The sequence below is a fragment of the Chiloscyllium plagiosum genome, unplaced genomic scaffold, assembly GCF_037043375.1.
Source record: "Chiloscyllium plagiosum isolate Xiang-an unplaced genomic scaffold, Cpla_swu_hap1 HiC_scaffold_7, whole genome shotgun sequence".
Lineage (NCBI taxonomy): Eukaryota > Metazoa > Chordata > Chondrichthyes > Orectolobiformes > Hemiscylliidae > Chiloscyllium > Chiloscyllium plagiosum.
In genome coordinates this window covers 7,194,362-7,216,583 of record NW_028270145.1, presented here as the reverse complement: position 1 = coordinate 7,216,583, position 22,222 = coordinate 7,194,362, and the positions used below count along the sequence as shown (strand labels likewise).

At 42.5% G+C, this 22,222-nt stretch overlaps 1 protein-coding gene across 4 annotated transcripts in view; it reads left to right on the top strand.

The window, feature by feature from the left end:
• The first annotated feature begins 387 nt into the window (after positions 1–387).
• The window catches only part of LOC122551267 (E3 ubiquitin-protein ligase HECW2), a 345,727-nt gene continuing 323,892 nt past the window's right edge, over positions 388–22,222 (top strand). The window contains exon 1 of one of the 4 annotated variants that reach the window (XM_087988687.1): positions 388–408. The gene's annotated coding sequence lies outside the window, so the exon portion shown is untranslated. Of the gene's footprint in view, positions 409–11,605; positions 12,063–12,864; positions 13,009–22,222 lie in introns of those variants that run through there. The other 3 variants (XM_043692903.2, XM_087988685.1, XM_087988686.1) reach the window with 3 other exon arrangements.

The window sequence follows — 22,222 nt, the reverse complement described above, 5'->3', positions numbered from 1 at the left end:
GGGTCCCGTAGAATCTTTTTGTGTGGATGAGCCAAGATTAGCCGAATGATCTTTATTCTTCATATTTATTTTGTGATTGGAAGGTGTTATTAGCTTGAGGTTTTCTCTCCTCCATCAATAACAAATAGCATTCCATTGCCATGAGGTGCTCTGTTAAGTGTTATTATAGTTAAGAATTAATGAGTAGTTTCATAAAATGAGCTGAGCTGCTGTGACTGCTAATGCTGGAATACAGACCCAACTGCCTTACTTCGGAGTACAACTCTGCACTGCTGTTGTACTGTGTTTGTTTTGAAGATGCATCTTAACACTGATAGCAACTAATTGTAATTATACAGCACCGAAAATGTTCCAAGATATTTCATCGGAGCACTACCAAACAACAAAATTGACATCGAGCCACAAATGGTAATGTTGGGACAATGACTAACATTTTAAAGAATTGTCTTAAAGAAAGAAAGACAGCTAGAGACAGTAAGGTTTGAGAAGGGAATTCCAGGGATTAGGGCTTTGGTATGGCTGCAAATTGTGAAGTGATTACATTCAGGAATGATCAAAAGACTAGAATTGGAAGAACGCAGATTTTAGGGCTGGGGGAGATTCCTGTTTATGGAGAGGTGAGATCATGGATGGATTTGAGAACAAGGATGAGAATTTTAAAATTAAGGCATTGCTTAACTGGGAGCCAGTGTGATTCAGAGAGTTCAGAGATGATGGGTGAAGAGGAATAGTTTTGAGCTAAGATATGGACAGCAGAGCTGTGTATGAGTTCAAGTTTACAGACAGTAGAATATGGGAGGCCAATTAGGAATGTGCTGGAATGATCCAGTCTCGAAGTCACAAAGACATGGGTGAGAACTGAGCAGCAGGTGAGCTGAACCATAGACAGAGTCAGGCGATGTTGCGGAGCTGAAAGTCTGTGGGCTTAGCAACAATATGGATATGTGGTTGTAACCATATCTCAGGTTCAAATATCGTGTCAAGGTTACAAGCAGCCTGTTTCAACTTCAGATGGTTGCCAGGTAAAGGGCTGGAGTCAATGGCCAGGAAGCTGGATTGTGGCAAGTACTGAAATTAATGGCACTATCCTTTCTACTAATGAAGGAAATTTCCACTTACACTATTATCATCCTTCCAGTACAGAATGGCAATGGAGTAACAGGGTTGTGTGTGGAATCTTTCCTGAGGCTCATCCGTTCCCATTTGGTTTCCTTCTTTGTTTTACTTTTACTCCTGCTTTATATTGCTTTCGCTTTATTTTCCTTTCTCTTTGTGTTTTTTTCTTCTTTTCTGTGGCGGATAGATTGGTAGCAAAAGCAGGTCTTGTGCAGACCGGCAGTGAGGTCATTCTCTCAGCGACGGGGATGGTAGCAACAGCAAAGCTCCTCCGGTGTTTGGGGTGGCTGTGCACTCTCCAAGATGGTGGCACTAGCAAGGCAACATCTGGAGCAGAAGCGAGACTTGTGGCCTGATGGTAGCCTGGCCTAGCAGCAGAATCAGGGGTTCTTGGTTGCGAGATGAGTGTGCGTTCAGTGGCATCAGCGAAGAGATGGCACCTAAAGTGGGGCAAATCCCACGTCGTGGGTTCAGCGCAGGCAGTGGAGGTCTCCCTTGAATCTAGGGACCAGCACTGACTGGATGGAAAGACAGATATTCTAAAATTTTTATTTCTTTTCTCATTTTATTTTGTTTCCTAAGAATTTGATCTTAAGTACCTGCACCTCGGTGCCTTTGTACCTAAGATGGTGCTGTAATCTGGTGACTGTAAATCTTTCACTGTACTCATTTGAATATGTGTGACAATAAAGCTAATTCAATTGATTCTATTAGTAATTGGACAAATGGTTTGATAATTTAGAGTCATTGGAGGGGCCAGATAAGTGATTATGATGTAATACTAGGAGTCATTAGCAAACATATGGAAACGGACTCTGTGAATTTGGCTATGTCTCCAGATAGCTGAGAAAAGAACGGGACTTTTATCTGGTCCAAACTCAAAGAAATTCTTGTCCGAATGTGAAATAGAATTCTTGTTAATTTCTTTCCTGTTCATGTTAAATAAAGAGGTTGCTACAGTTGAAATTATATTAAAGTTGACAAACACTTTAGTCAGCAGTTACCAATCTTACTTGGAAACCAAACTCTAAGTACAGTTGTTAAGCATTCTTTCTCAGGTTAGTGCATGCAGGTGTTAATTAAATATTATTTTCCTGTTTCTTTGTAAATGTGGATCCTCTTGAAACATTAAAGTATTACTTAATTACTTTTTCTTTTCATTTGGCAATACTTTTACTTTCCAGATTTTAAAAAGGTGTACAGTGAAAGCAACTAGTAGATATTTCCTTCTCAACATTCAGAAACAGACATCCTTGTAGTGAATCAACTTTTGTAGTCACATAAATAAACAAAAATTTTGACTTAAAGAATTAAACTATTAATATTCAATGACCTTACTTCACTGCATTTTGGGGAAGAGAAAATAACCCTCTGAGAAAAACAATTCTCATCTCTGTCCTTGAATAGAAGAATCTTTATTATAAACTGTTTTCCCTCATTCTGGTACCTCCCATAAGGGGAAACATCTTACTAGCATCCACCCTGTCAAGTTCCCTCAGGATCTTAACCAATTCAATAAAATAACCTGTTATTCTTCTGTACTCCAATGGATACAGAACCCAATCTAACATTTCCTTAGGACCATAATATATATAGGAGCAGAATTATGCTCCGACATTTGATCATGCCTGATATGTTTCTCAATCCCATTCTCCTGCCTTGTCCCTGTGACCTTTGATTGCTTTACTAATTAAGAATCTATCTCTCCTTGTCTTAAATATTGTTGATGACTTGATCTTCACAGACTTCTGTGGCAATCAGTTCCACACATTCACCACCCTCTATCTGAAGAAATTCCTCCTCATCTCAGTTCTAAATGGTTGTCCCTCTCACTTTGAAAGGGGTTTTAGTCTCTCCTACTATTGGAACATCTTCTCCATATTCACTCTATCCAGGCACCTCAGTATTCTATAAGTTTCAAAGAAATCCACCCCCCAATCCTTCTAAACTCTATTGAGTACAGATCCAGAGTCTTCAACCATTCCTCAGGGTTAACCCATTTGTCCCTGGGCTCATTCTTGTAAACCTCCTCTGGTTCCTTTTAGTGCCAGCATATCCTTCCATAGATACGACACCCAAAACTGCTCACAATATTCCAAATATGGTTTGATCAGAATCAGCCTCAGCAGCATACTCCTGCTCTCGTATTCTAACCCTCTCAAAATTAATGCTAATGTTGTATTTGCCTTGCTAATAGCCAACTGAACTTGCATGTTAATCTGAAGAAAATCATGAACTAAGACTCCCAAGTCCCTTCATGCTTCAGATTTCCAAAGTCTTTCCCCATTTAGAAAGCATGTCTCTAAACTTCCTGCCAAAGTGCATAACATCACACTTTGTTATATTGCATTGCATCTGCTACTTCTTTGCCCACTCTCCTAGCTTGTCCCAGCCCTACTGCAATCTTCCCACCTCCACAACACTACCTGTCTGAAGAAATTCCTCCTCATCTCAGTTCTAAATGGTTGTCCCTCTCACTTTGAAAGGGGTTTTAGTCTCTCCTACTATTGGAACATCTTCTCCATATTCACTCTATCCAGGCACCTCAGTATTCTATAAGTTTCAAAGAAATCCACCCCCCAATCCTTCTAGACTCTATTGAGTACAGATCCAGAGTCTTCAACCATTCCTCAGGGTTAACCCCTTTGTCCCTGGGCTCATTCTTGTAAACCTCCTCTTGTAAACTTATCTTTATGCCATCTGTAAACTTTGCAATAGTGCCCTCAGTTCCTTTACCAAGATCCTTCATGCATAATGTGAAGAATTGTGGTCCCAACACTGACTCCTATGGAACCTCACTAGTCACCAACTGTCATCCAGAAAAGGACCTCTTTATCCCCAATCCCTGTCTTTGTCAATCAGCCAGTCCTCTATCCATACTGGTATCTTGTCCCGAACACCATTGGCTGTTATCTTGTTTAGTGTAGACAGGCAGGAGGCTGGAAGAACACAGCAAGCCAGATAACATCAGGAAGTGCCTGTCTTCTACTACTTCACCTCCTGATGCTGCCTGGCTTGCTGTCTTCTTCCAGCCTCCTGTCTGTCTGCTTTGGATTCCAGCTTCTGCAGTTTTTTTGTCTCATCTTATTTAGCAGCCTCCTTAGCAGCACCTTGTCACAGGCCTTCTGGAAATCCAAATAGATTACAGTCTCCTGGCTCTCTAGTAGCCTGCATGCTAGCAATTTTATGATTTGTGTACCAGAACACCCAGATTGCAGAGTTTTGCAGTCTTTCTCCATTTAAAGAACATACAGCTTTCTACATGTCCCGCAAAAGTGGACATGTTCTCATTTTCCCATATTATAATCTATCTGTTAATTTTTGACCAGTCACTTAACCTGTAAATATGCATTTGCAAACTTATGCCCTCCTCTTCACAACTCACTTTCCCACCTATCTTTGTGCCAACAACAAACTAGTGACCATACATTTGGCTTCTTCATCTGAGTCAGTCGCCTGAGGCGGGAATTGAACCCGGGTCTCTGGCACTGTGAGGCAGCAGTGCTAACCACTGTGCCACCGTGCCGCCCACGCAGTATGTAGTTTCCTGTTACCTGATTTACAGCTTTCACGAAGAGCAGTTATATTTGCTATTAACCAAAGTGATGGACCTTTATGGCATTCAGAGATATTTGGGAAAAAAACATTTATCTATTATAATAGCAGCTACTTCTTTTAAGGGCTTAGAATGAAATCAATCAGGTCCAGGGAGTGGTCAGCTTTAGTTTGAACAATTTTGTCCTATCCTTTTCCCTGGTGATTGTCATTGTTTTAGGTTCCTCCCTCCTTTTCACCTCTTGATTTATAAGTTATTCTGGGATATTATTTATGTCTTCTACAGAGATGGACACACAATATCTGTTAATGTATCTGCCATTTCCTAATTTCCCATTATTAATTTGTCAAATCACTTGCTAATGGATCAATACTCATTTTAATTATGCTTTTTTATTTTAAATACCTGTAGATACTCTTAGCTTTAGTGAGTTTTGAGAAGGTTTGTAGTGCAGGTTGAGGTTCTGTATGTAGGTTTGCTCGCTGAGCTGGAAGGTTTGTTTTCAGACATTCTGTCACCATACCCGGTAACATCATCAGTGAGCCTCCAGATTAAACATGGCCCACTTCCTATTTATGTGTTTAGATTTCCTTGGGTGGGTGATGTCATTTCCGGTGGTGGCACCATTTCCTGTGGTGATGTCATTTCCTGTTCTTTTTCTCAGGGGGTGGTAAATGGGATCCAAGTCAATGTGTTTATTGATAGAGTTTTGGTTGGAATGCCATGCTTATAGGAATTCTCGTATGTGTCTCTGTTTGGCTTGTCTAGGAGGGATGTGATGTCCCAGTCAAAATGATGTCCTTCCTCATCTGTATGCAAGGATACTAGCGAGAGAGGGTCATGTCTTTTTATGGCAAGTCGATGTTCATGTATCCTGTTTGTCCAATGTAGTGTTTGTTACAGTTCTTGCAAGGTACTTTGTAAATGACATTAGTTTTGCTTGTTATCTGTATAGGGTCTTTCAAGTTCATTAGCTGCTGTTTTAGTGTGTTGGTGAGCTTGTGGGCTGGCAGTCATTTCCGAGACATCTCAGACCTCATTTACCATCCCTGAGAAAAAGAACAGGAAATGACATCACCACAGGAAATGACTTGAAATCACCATTTTTGGATCATTAGAATCTTTTCTGTGTTAGAAGTGACCTGTACAAGAAGGACGGATTGCACCTGAATTGGAAGGGGACTAATATACTGGCAGGAAGATTTGCTTGAGCTGCTCAGAAGGATTTAAACTAGTAAGGTGGGTGGTGGGTGGGGGACCCAGGGAGATGGTGAGGAACGAGATCATTCTGAAACTGGTACCGTTGAGAAAAGAGAGTCAAACAATCAGGGCAGGCAAGGATAAAGCAGTGAACAAGGTAGGACTGATAAATTAAACTGCATTTATTTTGATGCAAGGGGCCTAACATGGAAGGCAGATGAACTCAGGGTATGGTTGGGAACATGGGACTGGGATATCATAGCAATTACAGAAACATGGCTCAGGGATGGACAGGACTTGCAGCTTAATGTTCCAGGATACAAATGCTACAGGAATGAGAGAAAGGCAGGCAAGAGAGCAGGAGGTATGGCATTTTTGATAAGGGATAGCATTACAGCTGTACTTAGGGAGGATATTCCTGGAAATACATCCAGGGAAGTTATTTGGGTAGAACTGAGAAATACGAAAGGGATGATCATTTTATTGGGATTGTATTATAGACCTCATAATAGTCAGAGGGAAATTGAGAAGCAAAGTTGTAAGGCAATCTCAGTTATCTGTAAGAATAATAGGATGATTATGGTAGGGGACATAGACTGGAACTGCCATAATGTTAAGGGTTTAGATGGAGAGGAATTTGTTAAGCGTGTACAAGAAAATGTTCTGATTCAGTATGTGGATGTATCTACTAGAGGAGGTGCAAAACTTGACCTACTCTTGGGAAATAAGGCAGGGAAGGTGACTGAGGTATCAGTGGGGAGCACTTTGGGGCCAATGACCATGATTCTATTAGTTTTAAAATAGTGATGGAAAAGGATAGACCAGATCGAAATGTTGAAGTTCTAAACTGGAGGAAGGCAAGACATTCCAAAAGCTGATTGGGGGCAGATGTTCACAGGTAAAGGGACGGTTGGAAAATGGGAAGCCTTCAGAAATGAGATAACACGAGTCCAGAGACAGTATATTCCTGTTAGGGTGCAAGGAAAGCTGGTAGGTATAGGGAATGCTAGATGACTAGAGAAATTGAGGGTTTGGTGAAGAAAAAGAAGGAAGCATATGTCAGGTATAGACAGGATAGATCGAGTGAATCCTGAGAAGTGTATAAAGGAAGTAGGAATATACTTAAGAGAGAAATCAGGAGGGCAAAAAGGGGACATGAGATAGCTTTGACAAACAGAGTTAAGGAGAATCCAAAGGGTTTTTACAAATACATTAAGGACAAAGGGTAACTAGGGAGAAAATAGGGCCCCTCAAAGGTCACCAAGGTAGCCTTTGTGTGGAGCCATAGGAAATGGGTGACATTAAAACGAGTATTTTGCATCAGTGTTTACTGTGGAGAAGGACATCGAAGATACAGAATATAGGGAAATAGATGATGACATCTTGAAAAATGTCCATATTACAGAGGAGGAAGTGCTGGATGTCTTGAAATGCATAAAGGTGGATAAATCCCCAGGACCTGATCAGGTGTACCCTAGAACTGTGTGAGAAGCTTGGGAAGTGACTGCTGGGCCTTTTGCTGAGATATTTGTATCACCGATAGTCACAGGTGAGGTGCCGGAAGACTGAAGGTTGGTTAACATGGTGCCACTGTTTAAGAAAGATGGTAAGGTCAAGCCAGGGAACTATAGACCAGTGAGCATAATGTTGGTGGTGGGCAAGTTGTTGGAGGGAATCCTGAGGGACAGGATGTACATGTATTTGGAAAGGCAGGTACTGATTAGGGATAGTTAACATGACTTTGTGCGAGGGAAATCATGTCTCACAAACTTGATTGAGTTTTTTGAAGAAGTAACAAAGAGGATTGATGAGGGCAGAGCGGTAGATGTGATCTATATGGACTTCAGTAAGGCATTCGACAAGGTTCCCCATGGGAGACTGGTTAGCAAGGTTAGATTTCATGGAATACAGGGAGAACTAGCCATTTGGATGTAGAACTGGCTGGAAGGTAGAAGACAGAGGGTGGTGGTGGAGGGTGTTTTTCAGATTGGAGGCCTGTGACCAGTGGAGTGTCACAAGGATCGGTGCTGGGTCCACTCCTTTTTGTCATTTACATAAATGATTTGGATGTGAACATAGGAGGTATAGTTAGTAAGTTTGCAGATGAGACCAAAATTGGAGGTGTAGTGGACACGAATAAGGGTAACTCAGATTAGAATGGGATCTTGACCAGATGGGCCAATGGGCTGAGATGTGGCAGATGGATTTTAATATAAATAAATGCGAGGTTTTTTCATTTGGGAAAGCAAATCAGAGCAGGACTTGTGCACTTATTGGTAAGATCCTAGGGAGTGTTGCTGAACAAAGAGACCTTGGGGTGCAGGTTCATAGCTCCTTGAAAGTAGAGTCACAGGTAGATGGGATAGTTAAGGTGGCATTTGGTATGCTTTCCTTTATTAGTCAGAGTATTGAGTACAGGAGTTGGAAGGTCATGTTGCGGCTGTGCAGGACATTGGTTAGACCACTGTTGGAATATTGCATGCAATTCTGGTCTCCTTCCTATCAGGAGGATGTTGTGAAACTTGGAAGAGTTTAGAAGGATGTTGCCAGGTTGGAGGATTTGAGCAATAGGGAGAGGCTGAACAGACTGGAGTTGTTTTCCCTGGAGTGTTGGAGGCCAAAGGATGACCTTATCGAGGTTTATAGAATCATGAAGGGCATGGATAGGGTAAATAGACAAGGTATTTTCCTTGGGGTGGAAAGTCCAGAAAAAGAGGGAATAAGTTTAGGGTGAGCTGGGAAAAATATAAAAGGGACCTAAGGGGCAACTTTTTCATGCAGAGGGTGGTATGTGTATGGAATGAGCTGCAAGAGGAACTGGTGGAGGCTGGTACAGTTGCAACATTTAAAAGGCGTCTGGATGGCTATGTGAATAGAAAGGGTTTGGAGAGATATAGGCCGGGTGCTGGCTGGTGGGACTAGTTTGGGTTGGGATATCTGTACGGCATGGGTGAGTTGGGCCAAAGGGTCTGTTTCCGTGCTGTACATCTCTATGACTTCTAACACTTCCTCTCCCCCGCCATGGCACCTTGCCATGCAATTACAGAAGGTTTAATACTTACCCATTCACCTTCTTCCTGTCCAAAGCCCCAAACGCATGTTCCAGGTGAAGCAGCATTTTACTTGTGTCCAACTTTCAATCTAGTCTACTCTGTTCATTATTCACAATGGGATCTCCTTAATGTTGGTGAGACCAAATGCAGCCTGGATGACTGTTTTGCAGAACACCTCCATTCTGTTCATAGGGATGACCCTGACCTCCCAGTTGGCGGCAATTACAATAAACCACCTTGTTCTCATGCTAACATTTATGTCCTGGGCCTGCTGTAATGTTCCAACTAAGCATAACACCAGCTTGAGGAACAACACCATTTTCACGCTGAGGTACTTTGCAGGTCTCAATATTGGATTAATAACTGATCACCACGATGTCTTTTTTCCATTTTACTTACATTCTCTTCCCTTTCACCACCACAGGCCTTGTCTGTACTTTGTTTATTTGCGGTTAATAGAGAAGATCAACTCTTTCATCACACCTTAATTTATACCTTTTTATTTTTCTCCACCGTTAACAAACCCTTTGTCTTTTGCACTGAGCCACCTCCTCTTTCACAATTATATCTAGAAACATTTTCCAACACCTTTCAGTTCTGACGAAATCATACGGTACGGAAACGCAATCTTTGTTTCTCACTTCAAAGATGCTACCAGACCTGCTGAGTTTCTCCAGCATTCTCTATGTTTGTTTCGGATTTCCAGCAACGCAGGTATTTTGCTTTCATTTGAATGATTTACTGCTACGTCTTTCTCACAAGTCTGACATTTCCTCCCCGTATGCTCTATCCTATACTGTCGTTGCTAATTTTATCTTATCTCAAAGTAAGAGTTATGAATTTAAACTGCACATCAGGATCTGTGTGTATAATTTAGACTGCTGCTCTCTGGATCATGTTTCTGGTTTATGTTTATAATCTAAAAGTACAACTATTTGAAGCCCAGATATCCTCAAGCAAGACAGCGGAACATTAACTGATCTCGCTCCGTGACAATTTTAACATTATTTTTTCAAAACACACTTACTTTGTTGGATCGGTAAATGCTACAATCATTTGGTATGCATGCCATAATGACCCATTTGTTCAATGAGTGAATGATGAAGAAAAGTTGGTCAAAGAACTACTGGATTTACACACTGTGAATACAGGAGACACTCAGCAGGCCTGTTGAGAGAGTTGACTTATCGAGTCCAGTATGATTCTTCTTCAGAACCGGCCGAATTCTTCATTTATCTTATTCAAATACTGTCATGGTGTCTGGACTGTGTTTCAGTTTCAGCGGCAGGTTAGATCTACCAACCAGTGCGCCATCACCTCAGTGCTGGAGGCGAGAGAGAGGGAGCAGAACAATTATTAAGGAAGCGCAAGCTGATACAAGTCTTTCTTTCAAATGACACAGCACTTTGTAAGCTTCAAGTTTATAACATATAATCCATGGAGATAAACAGGACTGTCTACCTAGTAATTTATCTGTCTCCCCACTGAATTAGGACTCCAGTATTCAACTATATTTAGGGATGATTGTACATACTGTACATATTGTCTGTGGGCCTTGCTGGCACCCTCCAATTTTCCTATTTCTTCTTGTGTCAAGGTATTCGGCTTCCATGTGATACCCTAGAATGAGAATGTAATAAAGGGGTAGAGATACTCTCTGCTGCGCCAGGGTTGCGTGTGTTGGCTGCTTTATTCTTTTTTACACCCGTCTTCCCTTTATAGTTTAGTGTAGTCTATCATCACAGGGCACCTGTCCAACCTTCTGTTAAACGGCTATTGCAATTTATGTTGGCCCGCGGCTGGGCTAACTTCACAACTGGACATTTCACAGTGAGGGAAATGGACTCTACAGAAGGGACTGAGAGCTGATCAAGGCCAACCCAGTACTTTGGTGCCCATCCCTTGTGGGCACTATCCTTGCAATCTTCATCCCGCAGTAAACCCAGGTGTCTGTGCTGCTCACCCTCCTCTGATCTGATGGGCCGCGCGTCTTTTCTAGAAACCTGCAAGAAAACGAGGTGCGGGATCCCATTACAAATCTCCGGCCACCGCATCAGGTTTTTTTTTCTCTTTCATTTCCCTTCCCCAACCCCCACAAAGATGGGAAGAGCCCCGCCGCTGCATCGGCAGCCACAGAAATCCCTGACCGCGGGCACTTCCACCCGGGGGCAGGGGCTGGATGGTGGGAGGAGACCGTCCGCCTGGTCCCCTGTGTGTGAGTGACACACGGCAATCCCGCCCAAACCTGGCGCCTGGCTGCTTGGATGTGGGGAGGAGGGAGGGAGGGAGAGAGAGAGAGTGAGTGAGTGTGCCGAGAGGAGGGAGAGAGAGAGAGGGGGAGTGTGTGGGGCCGAGAGGAGAGAGAGAGAGAGAGAGGGGGAGTGTGTGGGCCGAGAGGAAGGAGAGAGAGAGAGACGGAGTGTGTGGGCTGAGAGGAGGGAGAGAGAGAGAGAGAGGGGGAGTGTGTGGGCCGAGAGGAAGGAGAGGGAGAGAGAGAGGGGGAGTGTGTGGGGCCGAGAGGAGGGAGAGAGAGAGAGAGTGAGTGTGTGAGTGTGTGGGGCCGAGAGGAAGGAGAGTGAGAGGGGGAGTGTGTGTGCCGAGAGGAGGGAGAGAGAGAGAGGGGGGGAGTGTGTGGGGCCGAGAGGAAGGAGAGAGAGAGAGACAGAGTGTGTGGGCCGAGAGGAGGGAGAGAGAGAGAGAGAGTGCGGGCCGAGAAGAGAGAGGGCCGAGAGGAGGGAGACCGCGGTGGCTGAGACCGAGCTGTCCTCCCGGGGAGGGTGGGGGAGCCGGCTGTGACCCGGCGAACATGCTGCTGCGGAAAACAGGCGGCGGCAGCGCTGGGGGGCGAGATTTCCGAGCGGCTCCCCGGGAAGATCTGCATCGCTTGCAATAACGCCGAGCCCTGGGATATATTTCTCTCTCTCTCTCTATTTTGGAAAAAAAAGGAGGCGGGGTGTCCAAGACCCAAGACCGAGCATTAGAATTAGAGAGCCGGTTTAAAGGCTGCGGGGAGAGAGGGCACTGAGAGAGTCGGCAGCCGCATTGAGAGCGCTGCTGGAGAGGGAAGGACTTGGCTCCTTTCCTGACACTGTTGGGCACCTCGGGATGACTGGACTGAACACATCTTTCTCCCTGAGGTGAGTAATCGCTCCAACTCCCAGCTCCCCACCCCCCCTCCGGTGAATCCGATGCAGGACCTGAGGCCGGAGTTTTCTCATCTCCTGGTCCTGAGGGGCATGAATCTCTCCGGGATGGGGCCAGGGGCCTGGGGTTGGAGAGAAACGCAACAGATCACGGCCGGCATTCTGCATATTATCGATATGGTTTATAGATATTATATATAAATCACGTGTATGTTGTGAATCTGTTCTGGTGTGACAGGGTTGCTGTCACGCTCGGTATTTCTCTGGCTCCATCTGTATCAAGCTCCCCTGCTCCCCCTCCCTCCCCTCCCTCTCCTCCTCCCTCCCTCCCTCCCTGCTCCCTCTGGGTGGGGTTCACCTGTTTTTCCGAAAAGATGATGTGTTTAATACTCGCCTGTGTCAGCCCACCTTGTGGCTCCGCCTCATCCCCGGAGCGGGTTGCTGATGATGCGAGGAGGAGGAGGAGGAGGAGGAGGAGGAGGGGGGGGGGAGCTTGCTTGAGTCCAGACGATGCGACATTGGTGTGGAGTGATTCCCCCAACCCCCCCCCCCCCCGGCGGCTGCTCCGTCACATCACCCCTGGTGTTTCCACAGCCACATCACCGCGCCGCTGCTGCGATTTTGGGGACACTGCCGGAAAGGATGAGCGTTGTCACGGTGGGCTGGGGAGGTAAACGCTCTCTCGTGGAATCGGTAAATAATCCATTGGCTCATCTGGCAAACTCTCTCTCCAATCGTCCTCACCCCGGGAAAGCCAGTGTCTAAACACAAGCAAAGCATCTTCCTGATTCAGTGGTGGAAGTTCCCCTTGGGTTGTGTCGCCTTATTGCAAGTGTCATAGTAAACCGTCCCGTCTCGACAAACTTTGACATGATTGAGCACACCATCCTGTGACGGCTTTCCTTGCAGCAGCACTGGTCCGCTGCCATCCTTCAACCGAGTGAGTAAAATCACCTGCAATTCCTGTTTCCTCACACTGCAACATTACCTCTGGTGCCCCCCAAGGATTTATCCTTTATCTCCTCCTATTTGTACGCCATCCTATTCCATCCAATTCCTTGGAGACACTACAGTTTTTGCTTCTATGCTGGCAACACGCAGCTCTATCAGGTTTCTCAAATACTAGATTGCCTGTTCAACGTTTGGAACTAGATGGGCAGAAATTTCCCTCAATTAACTGTGAAGCCACTTCTTGCCTGGAACTCTGTTTCCTAGCTACCAACTTCAACTTTTAGCCTGACAACTACTCAAGGCTGAAGCAGACTGATCACATATACTTGATTTTGGCACAAGCTTTCAATCCACTTACCTGTGTCATTCCTAACAATGGCCAGCTCCATCTCTGCCTTGGCTAATCTATTGCTAAACATTTTATCACCAGACTATGGTATGCCTCAGCTCAGCTAATGCTGATTCCCTCATCCATGCCTTTCTTATCTCTACACTTTACTAATTCTTGGCAAGCCTCCCACATTCTACCCTCTGTAAACTCAAAGTCATTCAAATCTCTGCTGTCTATGTCCTATCAAATTTCTTTCACTCATCATTCCTGTGATTCCTCCTTCTGGTTAAGCAGCACCTAGTATTTTAGAATTCTACTTAACCCTGTTTTCAAATCTCTCCATGAATTTGACTTTCACTGTCTAATTTCTTCCCATTGTACCGTCCTTTGGGATAGCTGGCCTTTTTGAGTATCCTCAATTTTAATTGTTTCATAGTTGGGGACCATACCATGTTTCAAACATAAACTCTGGAATTCCATGTTTAAATCCCTCTGACACACCTTAGAATTTACCTCTTTGGTCATCACTCCTAAAATCTCAGTCACTATTGGCTCAGTGGTTAGCACTGCTGCCTCACAGTCCCAGGGACCTACATTCAATTCCAGCCTTGGGCGACTATATGAGTTTGCATGTTCTCCCCATGTCTGTGTGGGTTGAGCTTCTTCCCAGAGTCCAAAGATGTGCAGGTTAGGTGGATTGGCCATGCTAAATTGCTGCATAATGACCAGGGATGTGCAGGTCAGGTGGATTAGCAATGATGGGAATAGACTGCATGCAGTGGGATGCTCTTCAAAGGGTCGGTGCAGACTTGATAGACCAAATGGCCTTTATCAGCACTGTAGGGATTCTATGAAATTTTTGCTTTAGTGAAGAATTTTAGGGTATTTTATTAATTTAGAGGTGCTACATAAATACAATTTGTTGTACAGTAGCTGTTTGGTTTGATTGGACCACCTTTTTTTATATTAGCAGTTCACTTAAATGGGCGGCTGTAAAGTGAAAGAAAAACAGAATGTGCTGTAAATACTTAGCTGGTCAAGCAGCTTCTGTGGACAGTGATGTGACCCTGTTAAGTTTAAAAGAAAGATTTAGATTCCCAGTGACCAGCTGAAAGGGATCTTACAACAAGATTTAATGTTTCAAGACTTTTACTGGAACAAACAAACTAGGGTAAACATTGACCAAATATTACGTGGCAACTAATTCTCTGAACCGCAGACAAACCGTCTTTTATTTCCATTTTAACACGATGGAAAATCCTATACCAGAGTTATACTTGCAACACTTTCCCCATGGAATTTCAAAGCTTTTGTACAGGAAACACAAGAACAGGAGTAGGTCATTCAGCTCATGGAGTCTGCACTGCCTTTTAATATGACTGACCGAACACTTCAGTGCCTTTTACTCATGTTATCGCCATAGCTGTTTGTGCCATTCAGAATCAAAAATTGAACAACTTCGCCTTGAATGATACTTGAAATCTGAGCTTCCACTGCCCTCTGGGGCAGATTTGTCACCCTGAGCAATGGAAAATTCTCCCTATCTTGGCCCTAAATGGCATCACTCTTATTTTTAATTTGTGCACCCTGGTTCAAGACTCCCCAACCAAAGGTCACATTTTACTTGCATCTACCCTTCAATCCCTTTAAATATTTTGTAGGATTTCAGTAAGATCTCTTATTCTTCGAAACTCTAGAGAAAGCCAGTCCAGTTTGCCAAATATCTCTCCACAGGACAGACCTGTCATACTGGGAACAGGTCTAGCGAACCTTTGTTGCACTCCAATCATAGCACAGAAATAAGGAGACTAAAGCTGGACACGGCAGTCCAGGTGTGGTCTAAACAAGCTTCCATACAATTGAAGCAAGTCTTAACTACTCCTGGACTTAAATTCTCTTGAGATAAAGGCTCATATGCCATTTGGGCTCTTAACAGCTTGATGCCCCTGCATGTTACTTTTCAGTGACATTTTGAGAAAGACACATCTATACTTTCCAACCTTTGCTGGCCAAAACCCCTCCTTATCCTTAAGGATGGGATTGTGCTTACTGTGGTGTAGCTTACAGTTGATCCTATCTCTTGTTGTCGTCAATTTTACTTAATTATTGTACTACAGCAAAAATGAGTTTTTGCATGACACGAATGAAGAAGAAAATTGTGTAATCAGTTAAGTGAGAATACTGCACAAAACAAAACATAAATATTGTTAAATAAAGCATTCAGTAAAGGCAGTACTTTAGATGAAAAATGCTCTGTTTTAAGCATCTGTTAAAGTTCATAATGTTGAAATTTACGAAACAAAATACTTCAGATGCCAAGAAAATTAATTGTCTGGACTTTTAACGTATGCAAAATGCCATTGCTCAACAGGTTAGTTACCTGTTAGACAATATTATTCAGTGGTACAATTCAAATTAATTGTTTTGTCTGACAATAATGGATTAGACATCAACATTCTGTTTTAATATTACTGACCTTACATGATGCATTGGTTGACCGTCAACTTGCTTGGCATTTGCCTGTTCTGTACAGATCTAGAAGTTGGCTAGCATTCCATTTGTTATTGATTTAAAGTACACTTAATATAACTGAGCAAATGCAGCATGTTCTTCAAATTGCTGATCAAAACTGAACATTACAAAGTAGCATTCTCATCTTTGAGTGCTGTATTCTTCTCAAAGGGTTGACCATATTTTTAACTACAGGCCTTACAACTGTTGAAACTTCGGATTTTAACATTATGATTTTTTTTCTGCAGAAGCATTGGGATGAAAAATATATATTCTCCATTACATTTAGCACATTAATTTTCATAAGTAGACTTAAATACATCAACTGTCATTCTATTGTGAAGCATTTTGACGCTGAATTACCAGAATTTAGATTTATGTCCAAATTCAGGGTTTGAGTAGAAAGATCAATGGTGACAGTCTAAAATATCCCATAGCACAATATCGAGGAAGAGCAGAGGAGTTATCCCTGGTAGCTTGTCCAATATTTTTCAACATCATAAACAGATTAACTGGTCAGTGTTACATACTGCTTGTTTGGAGTTTGCTGGATACAAATTGACTGTTATGTTTCCTAGATTACGGGTCACAGTCTCTCCTTGGCAGCAAGGTACTTTGAAATGTTTATGTTTGTGAAAAATGCTGTGTAAGTGCAAGTCTTTGTTTCTTTAAGATTTGTTTATCTCAATAATGCTAAAAAAGTATGATTTCTTAAAGACAAGAGTAAAACACATATACATGCACAAATGTCCCAGCAGGATATCATAACCTGAAAGCAGAGAACTACCCATTTATTCTGTTCTGGTAGCTTTGATTGACAATAATTACTGACCTTTGTACACATGGAGTTTAAAGATTCTAAGTCAAATTGATCTGAGGTTTGTAAGTTTGCAGATTACACCAAACTTGGTGGTATAGTTGACAGTGAAGAAGGTTATCTAAGATTATAAAGGAATCTTGATCAATTGGGCAATGGGCTGAGGAGTGGCAGATGGAGTTTAATTTGGATAAATGCGAGGTAAATGCATCTTGATAAAATTAACAAGGGCAGGACTTAGTCAGTTGATGGTAAGGCCCTGGGTAGTGTTGTTGAACAGAGAGACCGAAGGATTCAGGTACATAGTTTTTTGAGAGTTGTGTCACAGGTGGACAGGATGGGTAAGAAGGTGTTTAGCTTGCTTGCCTTCAATGCTTAGACCATTGTGTATAGGAATTAAGACATCGTGATCAGGTTGTGCAGGATGTTGGTGAGGCCACTTTTGGAGTACTATGTACAGTTCTGGTCACTCTGCTATAGGAAGGATATGATTAAATTGGAGAGGGATCAGAAAAGATTTATCAGGATGATGCCAGGACTGCAGTTTGAGTTATAAGGAGAGACTGGACAGGCTGGGACTCATTTCATTGCAGCATAAGAAGTTGAGGGGTGACTTTATAGAGATTTGTAAAAATCATGAGGGGCATGAATAAGGTGAATAGCAAAGATCTTTCTAAGGTGGGTGAGTTTTTAAGGTGAGAGGAGAAAGATCTGAGGAGCAACTTTTTCACACACAGGCTGGTTTGTATTTGGAATGAACTGCCAGTGGAAGTGATAGTTGCTGATACAGTTATTACATTCAAACATTTGGATGGTTACACAAATAGAAAAGGTTTAGAGGGATATGGACCAAATGCAGGAAGTGAGACTAGTTTAGTTTGGAAAACTTTGTCGGCATGGATGAGTTGGACCGAAGGGCCTGTTTCCATGCTCTATGACTATATGAGATGGTCTAGTGACCAAGTCATACATGAGAAAGCTGAAACTGTACTTTGTGATACAACTACCAAGCTCTCATCGCAGAAACATTTCTAGCCCTGAAATGTTATGAAGAGTTCAATTGTTTGTATTATCTGACATAATATATTTCTCAATGCAGTCACTGGCCAGATCATTTTCGAAAGAATATTAGAACTTGTTTCACAAGTTATGATTGTGAACCAGAAGACATTATATGAAAAAAGAACTGCGGATGCTGGAAATCAGAAACAAAAACAGAAATTGCTGGGAAGACTCAGGCCATATGATGACAGGGTCTGGTTTGTAGGGATTGTAATAAAGACATGAAGGGAAAAATGAAATTCTGTTCAAGAGTCCTTGGGGACCTTGTGGCCTTCAGGACTAAGTATTGAATTAAATAATTTTAAGGTCTGAGCACCTTCTCCTATGTCCTTACCCCAACTTCTGTTTTTGATTCAGAAGACATTGCCTCAATTTGCACTGAATAATTTGATACACCTTATATCCAGATTTGGGACATATTTTGACAGCTGGTCTTCAATTGTTATAATGTAAAATAAGCTCATGGTCTTAGAAACAATGAATTTAAAAGTAAGTGAAATGAGTTAAATTGGCACTTGCTAACTTTGAAAACCTACACCCCCTATTCCTGTACCTAATGCAAATTTCAAGAAACTAAAAGCTTCAGACAAATTACAACTAAAAACAGGAAAATTGGAAAATATTTTTAAAAAGGATTGAAATAATTGAATTAGAAAGTTAAGAACATTAAACACCGATACCATGCATCATTATTTGTTAAACACAGCATTTATATTTAGAGCTTAATTGTGAAGTAATTTAAGTTGTTTCAGGTCAGAGTTGAATGTATGGTAGGAATGCACAACTGGACAGTGATACACAATGGCAACCTCTGTTCAGAGTGAATTGGATTGGGTTGATTTTTTTGTCTTTCTCTCTGTGGACCAGTGAAGGACATGGTCTCAGTGACATCAAGTCACTTCCTCTCACTGCAGGAGGTTTGTTCTGTTAGGGGACTGGTTGGATAGAGATACAGTGGAACCGGAGTGCAGACTGCTCGATCATTTTTCAGTTCAAGGCAAAGTTCATAAAAACAAAGGCTAACACAATCTTGAATGAAGTTACAGTTGTACTGTGAAAACAGTAATGTGATTGAAATCAAGTACTATGTTTTAGTGATCAGAGTTGAGGAATACTTGACATAGTGTCAGGACACTGAAAAGAACTCCACTGCTTTTCCTAGAAAGAATTCCAGAGCATTTTACAGCCACCTATGGAGATTGACAGCTGCTCAGTACTACGTTGAAGTGTCAGCCCAACTGCATTGCTCATTAGAGTGCGGCTTGAACCCACAACCTTCTGGCTCAAGTACAGGAGACTGCCACAGCTAACACCCCTTACTCCTGCAATTCTATTAATGGCACATATTCAAGAGTTTCAAGGGTTTTACAAAAAAAGATACTGATATTTGAAGCAATACAATGCTATTGGTATGCCAGATCTAGCTGATTATAGTGATTAAGGTGATCTGGAGCTGCATGCAGAGCTTTTGTGCACTTCACACTATTAAGTCAGTGCAGATTGTATTTTTCTCTTTTTTTTTCAACAATGTGTTACTTCCCTTTCTATACTGTTTTGCATTTGCTCTTGTGAGTTCTTTGTCACTTTCACGAGTGCTCTCTCTGTCACTTTCACGAGTTCTCTTAAATGCTGTTCTGTGTTTGGACTGTTTCTTATGCTCTGGTCGTCTCTCTTACTCTTTCTCCCTTTGCATTGAGTGACACGTTATGCTATCACAAAGGACAATTCTCATGAATTGGTTTGATGTCCTAAGCTCCCAGTGGGCCATAGACCATGGCACAGTATCATTTTAAATGGAGGCTGCTGAGTTATTACAGCATTCTGTAAATTGTTACTGATTATACTTTAGCTAGAGCTTTCATGTTTTCACTTCACTGTGCTACAGTTGCGTTTTAGCCAGTCATAAAAGGCAAAATATGTGCATTAGTCTCCTTGATAGCCACTTTGCAGAATAAGCATATGCAAACAAAAAGTAAAATTTTGTTTATTATTTTGTTTTTAACAATTCCTGAATACAACATACATAAATAATTTTGCCAATACCAGAAAGAATTGAAAAACTGCAAAGAGTTTATAGCGAAGACATTTTGAAAGAAATGGTGTGACGTATTTACATTTTCTTCATGTCCAACATGCTGGATAAATATTCAGACAGGAATTTCACACTAAAGTGTTGCTCCTGTTCTTTGGTGAGGGTTGGAAGGGGGGGAGGGATGGGGAGTGGGGCTACCGCAGTGTGATGTGCAAGTTTCTGATCAGGCCATTCATGAACTCAGGTTGAGACTTTTGCTGCCTTCTGGGAGGAAGTCCCACCTGTGTTAGCTGCTGTCAGGTCCCAGCAGTGCCTCTGGGAGTGGAGGCCACTGTTAGGACTGGAGCTAGGTTCCAATGTAGGGTATCACTGGAGCTGGATAACAAGCTGGCCTGTGGAGGTTTCTACAGGTCCAGTCTGTCTGGCCCAATGAGAATGGTGAGGGTTACAGTTAGGGGAAGGCCACTGGGAGCTCTATTGAGCGTAGGGTGTTTGACTAGGGTGGGTTCTCTTGCCTGTTCTTCTCCCCCAAAAGATATTAGTGAATCAGATGGATTTTTACATTTGATAGTGGTTGCATAGCTGCTGCCTTAGGCTGGCTCTTAGTTCCAGACATTTTATTGAATTCCAATTTCATCATCTATTGAGGTGGGATTCAAACCCATGTGGATGTGTGGATGACAGTAGGAGCTTTATGGAGAACGAGCAAACAGACCATAGCACAGTGGTAGAGGGAGCCATTCATGAGGAGGGAAGAAAAGAGAAATGTAATTGTAGTTGCAGATAATATAATCAGGGGAATACACTGTTCTTTGTGGTCAAGATGAAGAATCTCAAAGGCTGTGTTGCCTGCCTGGATTCAGAATATCTCGGCTGGTCTGCAGAGGAACTGGGGGGTGGGAGGGAAAAGATCCAGTTGTTGTGGTTTATGTATGTACTCATGACATAGACAGAAAGAGGAAAGAGATTCTGCTGAGGGAATGGATAGCTAGGGGCTAAGTTTAAAAAGCAGAACCAAAAAAAGGTAATGATCTCCTGATTATGTCTTGAGCCATGAACAAATAAGCACACGCCAATGTGATTAAAGAGGTAAATGCATGGCTGAAAGATTGGTACGGGAGAAACGGATTCAAATTTATGAGACCAGTCCTGGAGAAGGAGTTGCATAGAAAATTATGGAAAAAGTAAAGTGGGGAGGGCTCAGCTGAGGTTTTTAAAGTTTCCAGAACATGTAATAGGACAGAGATTGTGAGAATGGTCAGAAATATGACTTCAGACACAGCAGGGGACAATTATAAGAAGCGGGGGGGCAGTCAATGCAGGACTGTGAGTGTTGTACTTAAATACATGCAGTATATGAAACAAATCAAATGAATTGTAGCATGGATTAAAATTACAATGTTGTGGGTATCAGAGACATGGTTGCAAGAGGACCAGGGCTGGATACTAAATATACAAAGATACACTATCTGTAAAGGACAGGCAGATGGGGTGGGGTTGCCTTGTTATTGAGAAATGAAATCTATAGCAGGAAGTATTATAGATTCAGAAGATGTAAAATCTGTGTGGGTAGAGTTGAGGAATCACAAAAGAAATAAACAGCCTGATGAGAGTTATATATATAGGTCTCCTAGCAGCAGTCAAGATGTAGGCAAGAGTGGATGTTGGACCACTGGAAAATGAGGCTGGAGAAGTAGTAACGGAGAGCAAAGAAATGGCAGAGGAACCGAATAAGTACTTTGCATCAGTTTCCACAATGAAAGACACCAGCAGTATATCAGAACTTCGAGAGTCAGGGGCAGAGGTGAGTGTAGTGGCCATCATTAAGGAGTATTTGCAGAGGAAGCTGAAGGTGGATAAATCACTGGGACCAGATAGACTATACCTCAGAGTTCTGACAGGGATGGCTGAAGAGATTCTGGAGACATTGATGGTGGTCTTTCAGGAATCACTGGAGTTAGTGAGGGGGTCCCAGAGGAATGGCTAATGTAAAACATCTGTTTAAGAAGGGAAGGAGGCAGAAAGGCAGAAAATCATAGGTTAGTTACCCTGACCTCAGGCAATGGTAACATTTTAGACTGAGGGTTACAATTAGGGGAAGGCCATGTGGGAGCTACATTGAGCACAGGGTGTTTGACTAGGGTGGGTTCTATTGCCTGTTCTTCTCCCCCAAAAGACATTAGTGAATCAGATGGATTTTTACATTTGACAGTGGTTGAATGGCCACTGCCTTTGGCTGCCTTTTAGATCCAGATGTTTTATTGAATTCCAATTTCATCATCTATCATGGTGTGTGGATGTGTGGATGACAGTAGGAGCTTTAGGGAGAATGACTAAACAGATGGTAGCACAGTGGTAGAGAGAGCCATTCATGAGGGAAGAAAAGAGAAATACAATTGTAGTTGTGGATGATATAGTCAGGGGAATACACTGTTCTCTGCAGTCAAGAT